Source organism: Pteropus medius, unplaced genomic scaffold (assembly GCF_902729225.1).
Source record: "Pteropus medius unplaced genomic scaffold, Ma_sr-lr_union100, whole genome shotgun sequence".
NCBI classification, from domain to species: Eukaryota; Metazoa; Chordata; class Mammalia; order Chiroptera; family Pteropodidae; genus Pteropus; species Pteropus medius.
Genome location: NW_024354875.1, coordinates 29,694,867 through 29,712,424, shown reverse-complemented (window position 1 = coordinate 29,712,424; position 17,558 = coordinate 29,694,867).

Below are 17,558 nucleotides of genomic sequence, written 5' to 3'. Positions count from 1 at the left end.
GCCATGCTTCATCATATGGATAGAAAAAGTAGAAGCTAGTCTGCAACAAGAGAGAAGAATAAAGCAGACCTGTAGAATTAAGTAAAGAGACATATTTCCACATGGTACCTGGGGGCCAGCTGCTTTCTCATCCATGAAACAGTCTCATATCTTCATGAAAAATTTCCCTTTTTGGTTGGATAGCTGTTATTTTAATCCAAAAGAACTCTACTATACAAGATATTAAGAGTACATATATTTAAAACTATGCTGACCTCAGCTTGGGCCCTAGCGAAGACTAGTCACAGGAAGGACATACAGAGCATCCTGCCCAAGAAGGCCACTTTATACCTGTGCAGAAAAGACTTCTAATTGTTGCCTCAGGAAACTAAAATACAATTTATTCATCAGACATGTTTGTAGATCAGTGAAAAAGCCAAAAGTTGGCCTGTAAATAGAAGTGGTAGGGAGAGAAAAAACGTGAAAAAAGGTTTTTATTGGGGGTGGGGGGTGACATTGCCTACACCATGTGCAGAGTGGGTCCTGAATATGAAACATCATATGAGAATATGCCCTCTTTTTTCCAGGCAACAAAGCTGAGCATTTCTTAGGCACACACACCCAGTCTTAATTCTTATCCATATATTCGAATCCATTTCTTAGATGCAAGGGAACAGCCAGAAGTTTAGTTGAATGTTCACTATGAGTTACATAACACAAATTTATAATACTTGCTCTACAAAAAGAATACAAAGTCTATTTGGGGAGCAGGATGTTCTCATGTGAAAAGCCAGGTAGCAATACACAGCAGCAGCATTCAGGACGGCACTAGACAGTATGTGAGAAGTGCCTGAGTCCTGCAGGTAACAAGGGCTTCCTGCCCAAAGGAGAAAGGAGACATTCTGTGTTGGAGAGGTTAAGGAAATCTTCGAAGAAGAGGCATAAATAGAATCAGACTTTGAAGAATGAGTAGGTTTTGAAAAGGCATGGGCAAAGGAAAAAAGTGAGGAAGATTTGCTGAGGGACAATGAACAAACTGTAGCTGAAAAGCCAGGTTACAAATGGCCTTTAGTGTGAGGCAAAGGAATACGCCTACTTCTTTTTGTGAGAATAGTATTTTATCTATGATAATAGCATATAAATAATTTTATAGTATTGATCCCTGGTACATAACACACTCTCAATTATTCTAGGTTTTAAAAAATATACAAATAAATTTATTTATTGCTTAAAACACAGGACACTGCTAAAAGTAAGCATTCGATTCAAACACTCAATTCATTGATTTTAGAGAAATCTGGTTTTCATTGGAAATAATGTGGAAATATTGTCAAATGTTATTTCTGCAGTCATTTCTCATGAATATATAATCTACTTGCTGTAGTTAACAAAACTGTCTTAAATCTAAGCTTGTTTTTTTCTTCTTAGTCTTTTTGGTTTTCATTTATACAGTATTTAAGAAGAGGGTTGGGCATGAAGTAGGCGGGATTTGTTAGCACAATATGCAGATCACCCATAGAAGTACAAAAAAAACTCAGCATCTCCTGCCATCTGAAGAAAAAGATATGAATATTTAACTCACAGCGATGGCGTTAAACTAAGTGAAGGTGTGTAACCTGGTTGAGAATTAAATATTACTTGTTGGAAGTTCTCCAGCAGAACTGCTCCCTCCCGTGCTCCATGCACAGCCTTTCTCACAACCACGTCATGTATTAGAGGTCTGAAGATCTTTCTCCTCCCTCCTTCACCTTGACAGTTCCTCATTCTGGAAAATCTTTTCTAATCCTGACAACCATCAATTTACTCTTGTATCCGTAGCTAAACCAAATCACTGGCTGGATTTTCTCTTCTCTCTAATAATTGAAATCTATTTCAATGTTAATTTTCCCCCTTGCAATTTTCTTTAACATACTAATGTTATGGCAGCATCCATTAAAATTTTAAGCATGACAAATGTGTGGCAAAGGAAAGTGACAAACAAGCAGACTGTCGAGTTAGGATTATGTTCACCTTTGTTATACGTCTATAACTTCATAGATATGTACAAGTAGGTATAGTCAACCATGATGCATTATCTGTGTGTACTTATAGCTGAGTAGTATTTAAGGGGCAGGGCATCTGAATTATTAGCTAGAAACTCCTGAGTTCTACTTTCTCCTGTGGAAAGGTTTTTATAACCAAAGAGAAACAGAGAACTCAATCAATCATACAGCTAATTTGTGGGAGGAATAAGTAACTTAAAATATTGCTTGAAATTACTGGCTTTGTATAGAAACAGAATTTCAGGGCTGGAAGTAACCTTATATGCTAATGAGTACAATTCACTCTCTGTGCCCATCCAAACTATTATTAAACATCTCTGATGACAGAGAGCTCACTATTTAACTAAGTGGTTCATTCCATTTTGACATACCTATGACTATTAGAAAATTCTTTAATAAAGACATTATCTTGAAGAGCCTTGCAAAATCTCTTTAGGTTTCACATTTGTAAAATAGGGGTAATATTTTATGTTGGCTAGATAGACCTAGAACTCAAGGACAAGATTCATGTCTAGTCATATCACCTCGAATAAAACACAGCACTGTGTATTTGACTAATCACTTCTACAGGAAGGCATTAGGAATACATCTGAGTGAAATTCCGCGTCATCTAGGCATTCCTTGCCTCTCTGAATAACAATAAAAAAGTTTAACTTGCCTACAGAATGATCAACCACTTGCCTAGTGATTTATGGAGAATTCAGTGCTTCTTTCAATTTGGACATAAAAAGTGACCAGAAATCCCTGAAATTGTTTTTAACAGGTAGGCATCACAGGAATTATTTATCAGCTGTGTAGATACAGAAAAAATTAAAATTCTCGAAGTTTAAATCCTACGATATTCATGAATTCCACTGAACACAAGTGACCTTATAGCATACGGTTTCCTAAATAAAATCTAAAACAGGAAGACAAGTAAAGAGCAGAAAGGTCATGTTAGATGTAGAAGCTGGGTGGTTAGCTAGGTACACTCATTGGCTAAATTACTTCATACTATCCAGTAGTTTTAAACGACAAGCAATTCATATTCATGCCACAGCAGGGTTAAGAGTTACCATGGACCATATAGGCCTACTGAGTTGCTTTGAGAAGAATTACAACTGTAACTATCAAATCCAAGATGGATGGCAAGAGTATGCTGTGTTATAAAAAAGTAGCGAATATAAACTCAAAGTCTTTAGGGACCAGACAGGTAACAAATTAAATGGAACAGGCCAGGTAAAAGAAAAAAGGGGTAGATTGGAGATTATACAGGCATTCAGAGTCTCCTTTTCCTTCTCCTTCCCCTTTTATTATAATTTTATTACTAAAACCATGGATGGACAAGTCAAACACATCTCCTGACAGTATTTGCAATCTTTGATTATTCCTTGTCTTCACACCTATTGGGCTATATTCATTTAGAAGCTCATATTTTAAAGGGAATACATTTTTGTGTGTAAAAAAAAAAAGTAATTTATCCAGAGAATAATAACAATCAGGATGGTGAAGGATTTAGAAATCCTTTTAGTATACATGTTAAATGTACTAACTTTAGAGTTTTTTTTTTTAATGTAGATTTTAAGTACTAGCTTTGCCAATAATAACCTATTTTTCCTTAGAAAAGTTACTCAACCTCTTGAAACCCCAGTTTCTTCACATGTGCAAAAGGAATAATACTAATACTATCTACCGCATGGGATTAAAGTAAGATTTAAATGAGATCATGTGAAGTGTTTAACATTTAAATAGAAGCAGTTAATGTTATTATTATGTATGATAACAATGTGTATAAAATTTCATTGTTTTAGGGAAGGAAGACCTAGACTCTTTTGAGATAATCTACCTTCTAAGAAAGTTAAGCCTTTCACACCTGATAATGAGTAGACCTTTATTTCTGAGATTAGTAGAATTAGCTTTCACTGAGCAGAAAAAGTGAGGATAATGTAAGGAAGGGAGAGAGGGGGATGGAGGGAAGTGTCCGAAGCTCATGGACTTTGCTGTGTGATTCCTCATGATGTGTTTTGCTGCCAGGCTGCCATAAACATATTAGACACAAACACTGCTTAAAACTAGTGACATATTGTAGAAACTCGCAAAGAGACTAGATTTTGATACAAGCAGCTTATACAAACAAGGAAGCCAGAGGATTGAAACTGAAGAGAATTTGAGAAATTGTGGAGATGGATTTTAAATCTCAGAGGTCAAGAAACTAAAAGTTGAGTCAAGTGTAGGAGCAGGTATAGTCCTCAAGGACAGCTATATTCCCATCACCATGGGAACAGTGCAGAAACTAGAGAGAAAAGATCTTTGGGAGACATAATATGTGTGTTCCAATATTGGAAGGGTTGTCAGGTGGAGGTGATTTGACTTCATCTGTGTGGATCCAAAGGGCAGAATTTGGGACATTGACTGAAATACCTATAAGACTAATTTTATCTCCATAGAAGAAATGTGCAAAGCCGGCCAACAATGAACAAGCAGCTTCATCAAGCAGTGAACATCATATCAGGGGAAGTGTTCAGGCAGAGGTCTACGTGTCAGAAATGTTGGAAAAAGCATTCCAACATTGGAAGTTGATGTCTTCTAAGTTCTCTTTAATATTTTGGAGTTAACGCAAAACACTGTGGAGAGAAGGGCAAAGATAAAAACAGAATCTGCCTCGCCCTAGGAAGCTGCTCCAGTTGGAAGAAGATACTAGCCAATACACTCATATTTTAGGACTTCTTCGGTCCTAAACTTCTACTCTCTAATAGGGTAGAGAGGGAAAAGAATAAAGAGAAAAAATGGAGACAGAAAGGAAAAAAGCAGGAGGTTATTACTGTCAGACAGAAGCACACTCAAAAGTTACAAAGAGAAATTTAAAGTCCAAAGAAATAAATCATTTCTTGCTTCACCCTGTAACAAATCCTGAAATGTTCAAAGGGACATATTGGAATGTATTGCTCGCTATCTGCAGGATCCCATCAAAAAACAGAATCAAAAGATTTAGGCCACGTGGTTATACTGGCATGCTTGTTAGTTACCAGTTTTCCTCCCTAACACTTTGAACATTTTTATGTACTGTTTTTAATAGTGGAAAATTAAATATCAGAAATCACTCTGTTATATGCTATTTGAGAACCAATGCTCCCTCGAATGATTGTGTTCTTCCTTTCCCTCATTAGCTGTTCAAGTTTAAGTTTATTCTTGTATGTGGATCCAAGGAGGGTAGAATTTCAAAGGTAACTTTCCCTTGCAATAATTGTTCGTCATTTAGTTTTGCCTTCAGAAGCACATCTAAGGCAAAATTTTCATGCCCAAGTCTAAAATAATCATCACCTGGCAATCATTAACATATATTAAATTAAACTCTATATGCTCATATTTGGAAAGTACACATAATTTTAAAAGACTTACCCCTAAAATTAAAAAATATATAAATCTACATAATAACCAAACAAATCAATCCTCTTTCATTGTTAAATTAAATTCAGTAAAGCATAGATGCCTAGATAGGAGAATCATATCATAAATATTCCAAGGAATTAATTGATCTCATTTAATTGAATTTGAGACCAATAAACTGTAATATCTTCTGCCACCCTAATTGCATGTGATATTGTAAGCAGTCAACTGCATGTGATAGATGTGTTTAGGCTGAGATGTTTCTATTTGTCTCATTTTTCTTATCTCTAAGTTCAATTAAGCTCTAAAATGCAATTAAAATACATCATAATCAGGATTTAGAAGAAAAGAAACTTTCAAAAATCTGTACGGATGTGGATTATGAGAAGATGTAGTTACTCTGAATGTATTGGCTATGTATTTTTTAGAAGGCCTCTCCAGTGGTTGCCACAGAATTATTAACAAAATCCAGAAGCCCTGAAGCTTCCTAAATGGTTATGAATGATTTGGCTTAAAAGATTTTGTAGTCCTCATTTGCATTGTAAAACGAACTTTGGCTGTAAGCAAGTTTAAGGAGAAGTTTTAGAAGCTTTGACATGGCAAGTTGCCATGAGAGTATTTTTTCCCTGTGGAGAAACAAAACTCAAATGTGCTAATTAAGGGTGCTTAATATCCCTCAAAATTAATTCTTTGTTACCTGCAGTGGTTTAATTATTCCCCTATGGAAAGCACAGAACTGCCTTGCATCTTTAAATAGCAGTAGGCCACTCACTGATAGAATCAACATCCACTTGGAAGGTATTTCTCCTACTCATTGGCTACAGCAGTGGACAAAGAAAGGAAGATTTTAGATGTCACCATAGAGCTGTAAGACAAATTTTCACGGGTGGGTTGCAAAATCAGTTCCGTTGATGTCATCATCCCTCGCATAAAAGGAACCTTTCAGGCAAAAATTATTATAGCAACGAAATGAAGGGTGGGATAGGGTTGTAATTAACACGAGGTAATTCTAGCTCAGCTCTGACCACCAAGAGCAGTCAGCCTGACACTTTCCCCACTAGTAGCTCACCCTGGCCAGAAAAGTAATAATCAAATATCCTTAGAGGATATTGGTTGAACTGAGAGATGACTAACAATACAAAACTGTTTATCTTAAGCAATAGACTTGAGTGCTAACCAGGTAACTATTATTTGTCCTGGAATTCTTCTCGAATCAGGTAGCTGGGACACAATAAAAAGCTCTAAATGTTGGTGTATATCTTGAGCTCAAATGTCACTTTCTCTAGTAACTAACTCTGACGACATGATCTAAAGTTGCTGCACAATCACTCATTAACATCCCCCGTTTTTATTATCTTCACATTACTCAGGGCCATCTGCAATCTTCTAATGGGTTTACTTATATCTTAGTTTGTTACCGTCTTCCTACCTGGAGCATGTGGGCTGTGGGAGGGCAGGGCCCTGGCCATCTTAGCCACTGCTCTACTCCATGAAGAAGCAAAATGCAGGGCTTTTTTTAATGTCAGACTTCTTTCTAACAATCAAAAAAAGATTTATTCTAGAGCCCAAGCTATGAAAGGAGCCGGATATCCTATATAGGCAACTGGAATTCATGTCTTTAATCAGGATAATTGTATGGGGACCCACAGTCATCTGCACACAGAAACCTTCTCACTGTCTACGCAGGAGAGTTTGACCATAAGCAGACAAAACTTAGTCCAAGCTGAGCACTTGACAGGACTTATGATGTTACTCACTTGCCTGGGCTGGAATGTTCTCAGCTCAATCCTCATCTGTGCTGTCTCCACCACATAGATTCTCATTTTTGGTATATTTAACAAGTGCTCATAGATCAACCTTTAAATGCTGTGGAAATGAGAAAATGCTACGGAGCACTTCAGGGAAGATGGGCAGCTCAGTGCTGACAAGAAGACCTAAAATAGGCAGGCCGAAGTGCTGATACATAATTCATGTTAATGTGTACCAGTCATCCAAGCCCTGCAGGTGGTTTTTTTTTTTTTCTATGACTAGGACTGTGGAAACAAGTCAGAGAAAGTCCTTAGCTTCCTTCCCCATAGCCAGGGCCCGAGAGCAGGGAGAGGGTGTCAAGTGCGGCTCTGCTCACTTCAATCCTTTGAGGCTCCCACTGTATTAAAATACATAACAATAAGAAAATGGCTCTACAGAATTACAAAATTGACATTTTAGAAATTTTTCAATTTAAGGTTAACATACAGATGCAGTGCAATGTAATCGTGCCATTATAAGATAATTATAAAATCCATTTAAAAAACAGATTCCTGGAGCACAATAGGTGGCATAGTCTGGCACATACGCTGCAGGCTGATATGGAATGTCTCCTCCTTCTAGAGCTGTCAGTGACCTATATTTGATAAGGTCAAATGACTACATTTGAGGAACTTTATACATTTAAGAAGTCTAGGCCAGGTGTCCGGCCTAGCCCCCTACCCATTAGCCCTTGGGCCCACATGTGTCCTGATGTACACCTGTCCTGCTGCTGCTTCTCCTCTCCTCTTAACTTTGCTTGAGCCACAGAACCAAGGAGTTTATCCTGCCATCTTGGTGAACAGTTTGCATAGGTGTGCACATGTGTACTATATCATCAATTAATCTTAACTTACTTAAACATACAAACATGGTTTTCTGTGCCTTCTATAATACCACCTTAATTTTGTTTCCAACCAATAAATCTTTTGACCGATGGACTAACTTTCAAGAGAGCTACTCAAAGCAGCTCGTTTGGAATTACACCATTTGTAAAGTATAGTCAGTTTGAAAAAAAATTTCATTGAGGCAAAAGAGCCTGCTTTATCTCCTTGCAAGATCTGATTTCACCTGTTAGAACCTAACAGGAAGCACAGATAGAATGATTTGCTCAGGCTTTTCAAGGGTATAGCCAGGATGAAGAGAAAATGTGGTCATTGCAGACATTGATTTTCCAGACTCTGGACCATTCTCAGAAATGCTAATTAACTAGGACTCAACTCTTCATAGATCTCGGTGAAGAATACCTCTTCTCCTAAGTATCAAAAAGGAATAATAATCATTTAGGAAAACTTCATGCCCTAGGCTTCAAGTAATAGGAATTGATTGCAATTCTTAATGGCTAAAAATAAAAAGATGAACAAATACTATCAAAAAGGCCCAAGTAAAAGGTCATCACTATGAAGTAACTCTCCTCCCATCCCCCATCCCTCATTCTTCCTTAGGTCACCTTTAGCCAAGAGGCAGATTTGCTCTCCTCCTACACACATTCTTTCCCCCTGCAAACCTTCGCCCCCTCTGTCAATGACTGCCACTTGACTACATTTGACCTCTGGTTGAGAATCTACACACAAATCTCAGCCTTTCTTTTGCTGCACCATTGGAAAGTATTTAAGTAACATGAGAACCTTCTGAAAGATAAAACCACAAAAATGTAACTCAAGGAAACAAAATAGAGCTCTGGGGATGATAGACAAGGCTTCCATGAATTTCCACCCAATGCAAATGGCCTTCCCTTTGGGCTGCCCCAACCAGCTTGACAGTATGCAAGGTGAATACAGAAGACTCATCCACTAGCAGATGAGCTCCTGTAGGAGCTGCCCTGTGTCTGAAACACCGACATAACTCTGCCACTCCTCTGTACGAAAGGCTCTGCTTGGCTCTCTTTGTCTGTAGGACAAATCCAGACTCCTTTGTAAGCAAGTAGAGCCCATCACAACTGGCCTCAAACCTCTCTTTCTTAATCCATCGTTGAGGCTCTCACCCAAACCATCTAACTTTGCATCCATCATCTGACAACTCAACTTTCCTCTCTCACACCATGTATTTAATAGGCCTTTCTTCTTTAAATTACTGCCCCTGTTCAGAATGGCTTTCTCTTTCTTCTCTACTCATCAAAATTGGATTTATAAGCTAATTCCCATCTCAGAAATTACCTTCTGGAATTTGTCCGAGATCCCATCAGAGTTCAAATAAATCCCTCTCTACTTGGTGTTACCATAGGACCCCGAGAGCTCTCCCACCAAGCATGTTTTCTTCTCTATTAAACCACTAGCTCCCTCAGTGAAGGGACTAGTTCTTATTTCATCTGATATCCCAGGGCCTAGCATGGATTTCTGTACATGGTGAGTATTTAATAAAGTTTGGTCTAATTGGATTTTAGAAAAACAACTGCTAACAGCTAATTTGGGGTGGGAGACAGTTGATAAGAATAACGTTTTAAGAGTTCACGAGTAAGAATGCTCAGGTGTAAATCTCAGCTTCACCTCTTACAAGCTATATGGCCTTGGACAACTCACTTAGTAAGATTTCAATACATGCTACTCCTCCCCCTCCAGCCCTTTCTCCTCCCCACCCTGTTCATTATTACTACTGCTCCCACTAACTGCCACTATTACTGTGATCTTAATTCCATGAGGAGAAGGTCCATTGTGGAATGTAAAGCCTTCTGCTACCTATTCCAAAACTGGGCTCTCATTCCTAGGCTATGTTTTAGGAAGAATTTCCCTTCTTGCAAAGAGAACTGTAGCTGTGACCAAAGGTGGCCTCATTATATCAATGGAGTGAAAGAAGCCTGGGAAAACTTTTTTTCTCAGCTTTGAACAGAAATTTATCTTTGGGTAATTCTTTTGTTTTGGGAAACTGTACCCAGGAGTTCTTTGAGATATGCAAGTGAAAAGTAAATGTTTACCCCTTGTTTTGCCAGAAACCATGAAGTCACCAATAATTGGAAGACCCATATTTAGCCCACAAAATCAGAGTTCTTACATATTTGGTATGTAAGTTTTCGTATTATCGAGTTGAGCTTCTTTCTGTAGACTTTGTGTGGTTTTTTTCATGGAAAGGAAAAAGATAAATATTTCAAACCCTTGCAGGAGTGAGGTTGGCGATCCAGGCTGAATTATTGCTTGTTCTGGGATTAGATTAACACTAAGGTTGAGAGTGAGGTAAGGGAACTTGTTTCGCTTTGTTTTATTGGCATCAATAATAGAAAAATGAGAACGATGTGAAGACAACATTGAGGGAATGGCTCTCATGGGATCCTGCCACTCTCTGGGAAAGGAATTGCTGTTTCTCGGACCACAAGACAACGTGTGAGCCAGAGTTGGGACAAGGTCACTGTTTCTAACTCTGTACAAAATCAGCAGCTACTGGAGCTAGAAGACTCAGCCCCCTTGTCAATGATGGTCTCAGAAGTCTCACCATGGGCAGAGGAAACAAAGAAACAAACAAAAAAACATGGTAGCTGTTCCATAGTGGCCTGGAGGGCAGATGGGTTGATGGGCATCTTTAGGAGCCATAGAAATATGGGAAAGAAAGGGAAACATTTCCAGGAAAAGAGTGAGGTGAAAGACTTGCATTATTAGAGGCTCGAGCTTTTGTAACTTGGACTTTAACATTATTGTGACCTCATATTACCATCCCTTGCTCCAGGATTAAGAAATCTCTGCTACACTATTTAAATAAATAAATATATATCTATTTTAAGTAGACTATTTAAAAAAATTTTTTTAAATTTAAAACTGGAAGGAATTTGGGGTTGGAAATAGAAAAAGCATAGGGACTTTTTAAAAAGAATGGATCCTGGAAACCAGCAATTTTCTGTCTTGGCATTTCTTTTTACTAGTTGTGTGATCACAAGCAATTTATTTACCTTCTTTAAGCCTCTGTTTTTTCATCTACAAAATACAGGTGTGTGGCAGATTGTATTTTCCAACAGCCATCCAAAGATGGCTGCACCAATACATATTCCATCCCACATGCTGTTCTCATGAAGTGACATTGACATTCCTTCCTCAAGAGATGTGATCTTTGCATGGAGGGAGTGAGCAGATAAGAAAGCTAAGCTAATCTTCCCTTCAGTCTCAGACCCCGAAGAGCCCTGGACTTAGAGATAGCATGTATAACAGAGACCAGTGTGAAAAGTGGGATGAAAGGAGAGGCACCAACTGAAGATTACTATGAAGACTTTGGCCGTCCCTCCCTCCAATCTTAACACCTTGTAACTGTTTGGGATATATTTATTCACAGGAGGAAAATGGACATTTCTTCACAAAATAAAGTGAAGAAAATATCTGGGCACATCTAGCTACATAGATACTTATGCTCAATAATAAAAACCTTTTCATTTCAGCATTGGAAGTGAAGTAGGGAAAGGATTTGATAAAGGTTGGCTCTAAGTCTGCTTATATAGAAGTACACAGAGCTCCAAGTCAGCCTTCCTATTCACTCTTCCTATTTACTCTTAAACAGATAATCAAAGAACATAAAGTATTTGAGGACGAATTGCCAAATGAAAGGTTAAGCAAAAGAAAAAAACTAAACTTAAAGGGAACAGATATATCAGATAACAAAAAGAAATTTAAAAAACAAAACCCAAACAAAATTCCCTTTAATTAATGTTGTCAGAACTATTTGAGAACATATGACATCTATAAGGAAAGAACAGTTAGAATAAAAATTTATACTCTAAAAATAACCAAGAGCTCAAAATTATGATTGTTGAAATTCAATTCAGAAAAAAATTGAAAATAATGACACAAATGCTAACATTTTGGAAAATTATATAAAGAAATGTTCTCAAAGAGCATAGAGATAGGAAATATAAGAATAAAGGTATTTCTCAATTTTTTAAAAAGTTACAAAAAAAAGAATAAAAGTAAGAGACGTAGAGAATTAATTCAGGACATCAAACATCTTTCAAATTGTAAAAACTTCAAAGAGAAAATTATTTAAAAAATAAAACAAGAACATTTCCCGGGATTAAAGAGGGTCGTAAATATTTAAGTGAAAGGACTCATTGAATATTATAAAGGTTGACATAAGAAAGATCAATATGTAAGAAATAATGAGGACATTTTATAAATACCTGGGGCAAGAAATGATCCTAAAAGCTTTTAAAGAAGGAAGAAAGCAAACAAAGGAAATATTAGGTTGCCAACCAAGGAGCAAAATCAAAATAACATCAGACTTTTCATCACTGAAACAAATGCTAGAAGATACAGTGAGCATGGCCTTTAAAAGTTCCGAAGGAAAATTTTGATCTACATTTAATCAATCATCTCATCTATGGGATTTGGGGAGAAAACAGAATAATTTCTACTTGTATAAGTACTGTTTATTTTTACTTCCAGTGAACCATTTCTTGGAGATAAACTCCAGCAGGAAGACATGGACATAAGAAATCATAATAATAACCCAGGTTCCAAATAACAGGAAATATCAACTATACGCAATAGAAAAGGAAATTGGTGGTGGTTAAGAAGTATATCTTCAGAATGAATACCAGACAATAGGCTAAAAGATATAGATGGCTCATATTTCTCCTCACCCAAAGAAATGGAGAAGGAAATATGAGTTATTTCAAGAAATATTAAATAAAATGTACAAGAAAATAATTGTCCCAATATAGAGCAAATTTAAGCATGATGTGATTTTAAGCAATCGACAAAATATATTAAAGATTTCATTTAATATATTTGTTTGAGTGACAATGAAGTTAAAACATTGAGCAATATAGAAAAAGCAATTATCATAGTTATCATAGATCTCTACTTGACCCTGCAATAAACAATATTCACATAATCGCAATAATGTAAATATTGTTTATGGTCTTTCAACTTTTACAATTAATGTTTAATGATTTTATTGATGTTGCAGAACAGAATGTACATATTACTACCAGATGGCTAAACAAAAATTGCTTCTTCTAGTTAAAAGAGAAAGAGAGAAACGGGGAGAGAGAGACACAGAGAGAGATAGATGGGATCTATATTCCTTTCCCTTGAATCTGGGCTGAACTTTGAAATTGCCTCAATCAAAAAAAATGTAGCAGAAGCTATGTGACTTCCAGCTAAGTCACAATAGGCAATAAGGTTCTGCCTGGCATGCTCTCTTGCAAGCGTACTCTCTTCCTCCCTCCCATTCTTCCTCCCTCCCTCCTTCTCTCTCTCTGTCTTTCTGTCTCTATCTCTATCTCTGTCTCTGTCTCTTTCTGTCTCTCTCTCTCTCTCTTTCTCTCACGTGTGTGTGTGTGTGTGTGTGTGTCTTGGGACACTCCATTTGGAACTCAGTCACCATGTTGTGAGGAAGCCCAGGCCACATGTGGCTGTCCCAATCAACACCCCCTTCTAGGCCCCAGCTGACAGTCAGCATTAATTGCTAGACGTATGAGTAAACAAGCCTTCAGATGGTTCCAGGGTCCAGTCTTCAAGTCCTCCAGCTGGCCCCAGACCTCATGGTGTGGAAATAAATCAAACTCACTATATTCTATCTGAATTCCTGACCCATACAAACCATAAGAAATAATAAATCATGTTGTTTTAAACTCCTAAGTTTTGTGGTTAATTTATTATGCAATAATAGATAACTAAAATAAAGGGTAATGGTATGTAACCCATAGTGGTATTATGAGGATTAAAAGAAGTAGCACCATGCTTAGCACAGCAGTGAGTGCTCAATGTGAGATACATTTATTATGACAAAAAAGGCAATTACTAAACAAAACTTTGAGGTGCTCTCAATAGATATCCCTTTCTGGCTCTCTTAACAGATATCCAGGGGAAAAAGAAATAGAAATGTTCAAGGAACCCAGTTTAGAAGCAAGAGGTCTCTGGGGTTTGACTCAAATCATGTGTAGATTTTTGTCTTTTCCCGACAAGAGAGGTCTTCTTAAAATTCCTGGAGCCAGAACCTCAGGAAGAGAGAGAGAGTACATTTGTCTGGGCCTCTGTCATATCTGGCGCCCTCGCAATTGTTCGCCCACCACCCTATGGTAAGCAGCAGTCTTTAAGAGAAGCTAGCTTCTGTATCTAATTGAAATGAGCTCTCCTGTCAATCACACTCAGAGTAAACTGTCATGTGGTGGACTAATATTAGTTTCTCGGAATATTTCAGTAAAGTATCATCAGACTGTCAGAAAACCCTTCTGTAAGGACTGCTTTAATAGGAACTTGGGGAGATGCCAAGTTTCTCCTGCTTCACTAAGGTAATTGTGACTCCATCATTCTCAGAATTCACTCTATTTTTCATCCACGATTTTGATGAAGATAGATGTGGGCCATTGAATATTTTCCCAAGGCTTCTAGTGACCAAAGATATCAACAAGAAAAGGAAAGGCAAAGTCTTTTTATATTTCTAAATACCTCCCCCCACAAAAGAGAGGTTATAAGGTATTTTAAAGTCAATAAAGGAATAAGAACAGTGAAAATCAACTGGAAAATGTGTTTTTTCTATGTTCCTGAATAAGTATTGTGCAGAATTCAGGATTTACTCAGATAATAAGCAATTATTTTATATGCAATGATTTGAGAAGAGAGGCAAGACTTTAATGGTGGTGTCTCTGGCATAGTAGCTGAGGAAATGGCTTTTAGATTTAATGTCATTTTTACATCCTTTACATAATCCTTTAACCCTGCTGATTGTCCACATACTAGTACATTTCGATACCATTTATTGACTGCTTTTTCTTGTTCTAAGCACTATATAAATCTGTATGCATTACTTCTTTATAACACTCATCACAATCAAATCTTATGTGACAGGCATCATTAGCTCCTATTTTTTCATGCGGAAAGAGAGTTAGAGAGATCAAACAGCTTTGAAGAAGAGGCACTAAGATGTGATCCAAAGACCATACTTTGCCCAATGCCAGGCATTGCCTCTACTGTTGACCGAGGTCCCTTCTCTACTCAGCATGTGCGAAGGCTGCTTCAAGACTCAGCACGTTGTCCTCTCCTCTCAGCTTTCTGCTCACCATCTCCTCTTCTGACACCCCCCAACACACAGGAATTACTTTCTCGCTCCTCTCAAAACTTCTCTAGCAGTACTGTCCAATAGAAATAATGCAAGCCACATATATAATTTTAAATTTTATAGTAGCCACATAAAAAAGTACAAACAGGTGAAATGAATTATAGACTTTACTTAATCGAATATATCTAAAATATCACATCAACATGTAATCGATATTAAAAATATTAATGAGATGCTTTGTATTTTTGTACTGAATCTTCTAAATCCGATGTGTGTTTTATATTTTCAGTAAATTTCAGTTTGAACTAGCCACGTTTCAGATGCTCAATAATCAATAACTAGTGGCCATTCTATTGGGCCGTGTGGTTCTATAGCATATAGCACATGTTTTCATCTTATTTTGTGTAATGTAGGTTTCATGAGATCAGGAAATGAGACAGACTCATCTATGTATTTCCCAACATCTCCAGAATATTATGCATAATAAATGTTTGAGTCAATGTGTGAGTCAAGCGCCTCACTGAATTCCTAGAAGGGAAGTATCTGTACTGTATCAAGGCATAAGTGGTTCTCACAAAGAGAACGTAAACTTGGCACAGTAGGGTCTTAGGAAATGCAAGTTGCTCTGAGAGTTGAAGAACAGCCTTGAGGTCAAAGTCAAGAAACTGACAAGGAAGAAAAAGAGAGATTGTTATGGGGCGGGGTGGGGGGAGTGCGGTGGTCATTTAAGCGGGGAGGGAAAGCATGAAAAACAGGGAAGTGGGAGACAAAGCACCGGATCACTTTCTGGTTAGCATCTCAAAAAAGAAAATGAGATAAGTAGATGATGATGATAGGGTACCAAGTGACTCAAACATCCGAAAATACTAGAGCAATAATTGATACTGGAGTGTAAAAAGATTCTTTAAAGTTCTCCAGTGTGGCTTGCACACTGGAGACACATCTTGAGCAAATATTTCCAGCATATAAAGGTGGCATATTTGAAAAAAATAAGACGGGCTTTTTTTTCCTTTGTCCACTCAGGTTATATCTGATTGACTCAAAATCAAGGGGGTAAAATTCATTTAAAAATTAGCAATTAGCGTGCTAAGAAAGTACCTGGTTTTTCAGATTTTTCTTTTTACAATGAGTAGCTAGTTGTTACAGTATGAGAATATAGCTTTACAGTATATTTATTGTATTGTATTTTTGCATTAAATTATTTTCTATTTTCTAGAGGACTGTAACAATTAGTATCATATCTAAAATTTTTTTCATTTTTATAGGACTTTAGAAGTCACTTTCATATGTATTATCTCCTCTTGATTAAAAAATCTCTAGGACATTTTGTGTCACTCCCATGGACCTTCTGTCAAGGATTTCGTGATTGATAAAATCAAAGTCTCAGGCTGTTGATTTTGGACATCAAGTTAATTCTACAGTTTCCAAGTGATTAAAGCTCAGTTTTCTTTAAAATCATAGCTCCTCTTTTAAGGACATATAGAGTTTGCAGTACATACAGGTTATTCATGGCAGAAAATACTCAAATGCTGCCTCTGCATGCTGAGATAATGAAGTTTTTATTTTTATTTTATTTTATCAATAGGGTTTTGGTTTTGGTTTCCAGCAAAAACATGTGGGACTGAGATCATCACCAGCCAAGAAGCCCCTAATATAGGATGAGGCCCAGATATCTGTTTTTTTTCTTTTTAATGTCCAGAAACATTCTCCCTAGAATATCATCCTCAGAGATATTATTATTCAAGAGGAGAACTAAAACATGTAAGAAGCCTCTGGGCACTGTTGGCTGGAGTGGGGCTTCTTTTGAAATCTGGCTGAGGACACCTTGTCCTGAGGAGTCTCTCTGTGGCCTCACTATTAGGTGACTGCTAAGTAGCTCATTCTGCTCAAAAGTTCACTAACTGGAATTTGGTGGTTGGTAATAGAAAAATAGGATAGAATGCAAGTTATTTTCTCCTTTTCAGTATAGTGCTAATTTTTGTTTAATTTTTTAAGTATCCAGAGTTGAAGTGAAGGTTTGTTTTCTCACATGGTCATTAAGAGTAGAGTGTGGGTTGGGTCTCTACATGTCCTTTACACCCAATAAAGTTTCCACAGAATTGAGTTCCCAGGTGCCTGCTAGTTTTACAGCCTATCCCACCCACTTTATCAGCATTTGAAATGGACCATTAGACCTTCAGTCAATACCAACCCAAGGTGTTATGGTTGTAGCTTAGCAAGAACAGAGCCATTTTCTAAAGGCGTTTATGTATTTGACAGGAAGAAAAATATTATTTTAAAAATTGAATAACATTCTAAATTCTATACCAATGAATCTTTAGTGACAAACAAGTGAGAGGGGGTAGGCTAGAAGATTTGGAGAAAATGAAAGAAGACTTTAGGGTCATGGTTTGCAACTCAATTACATCAAAC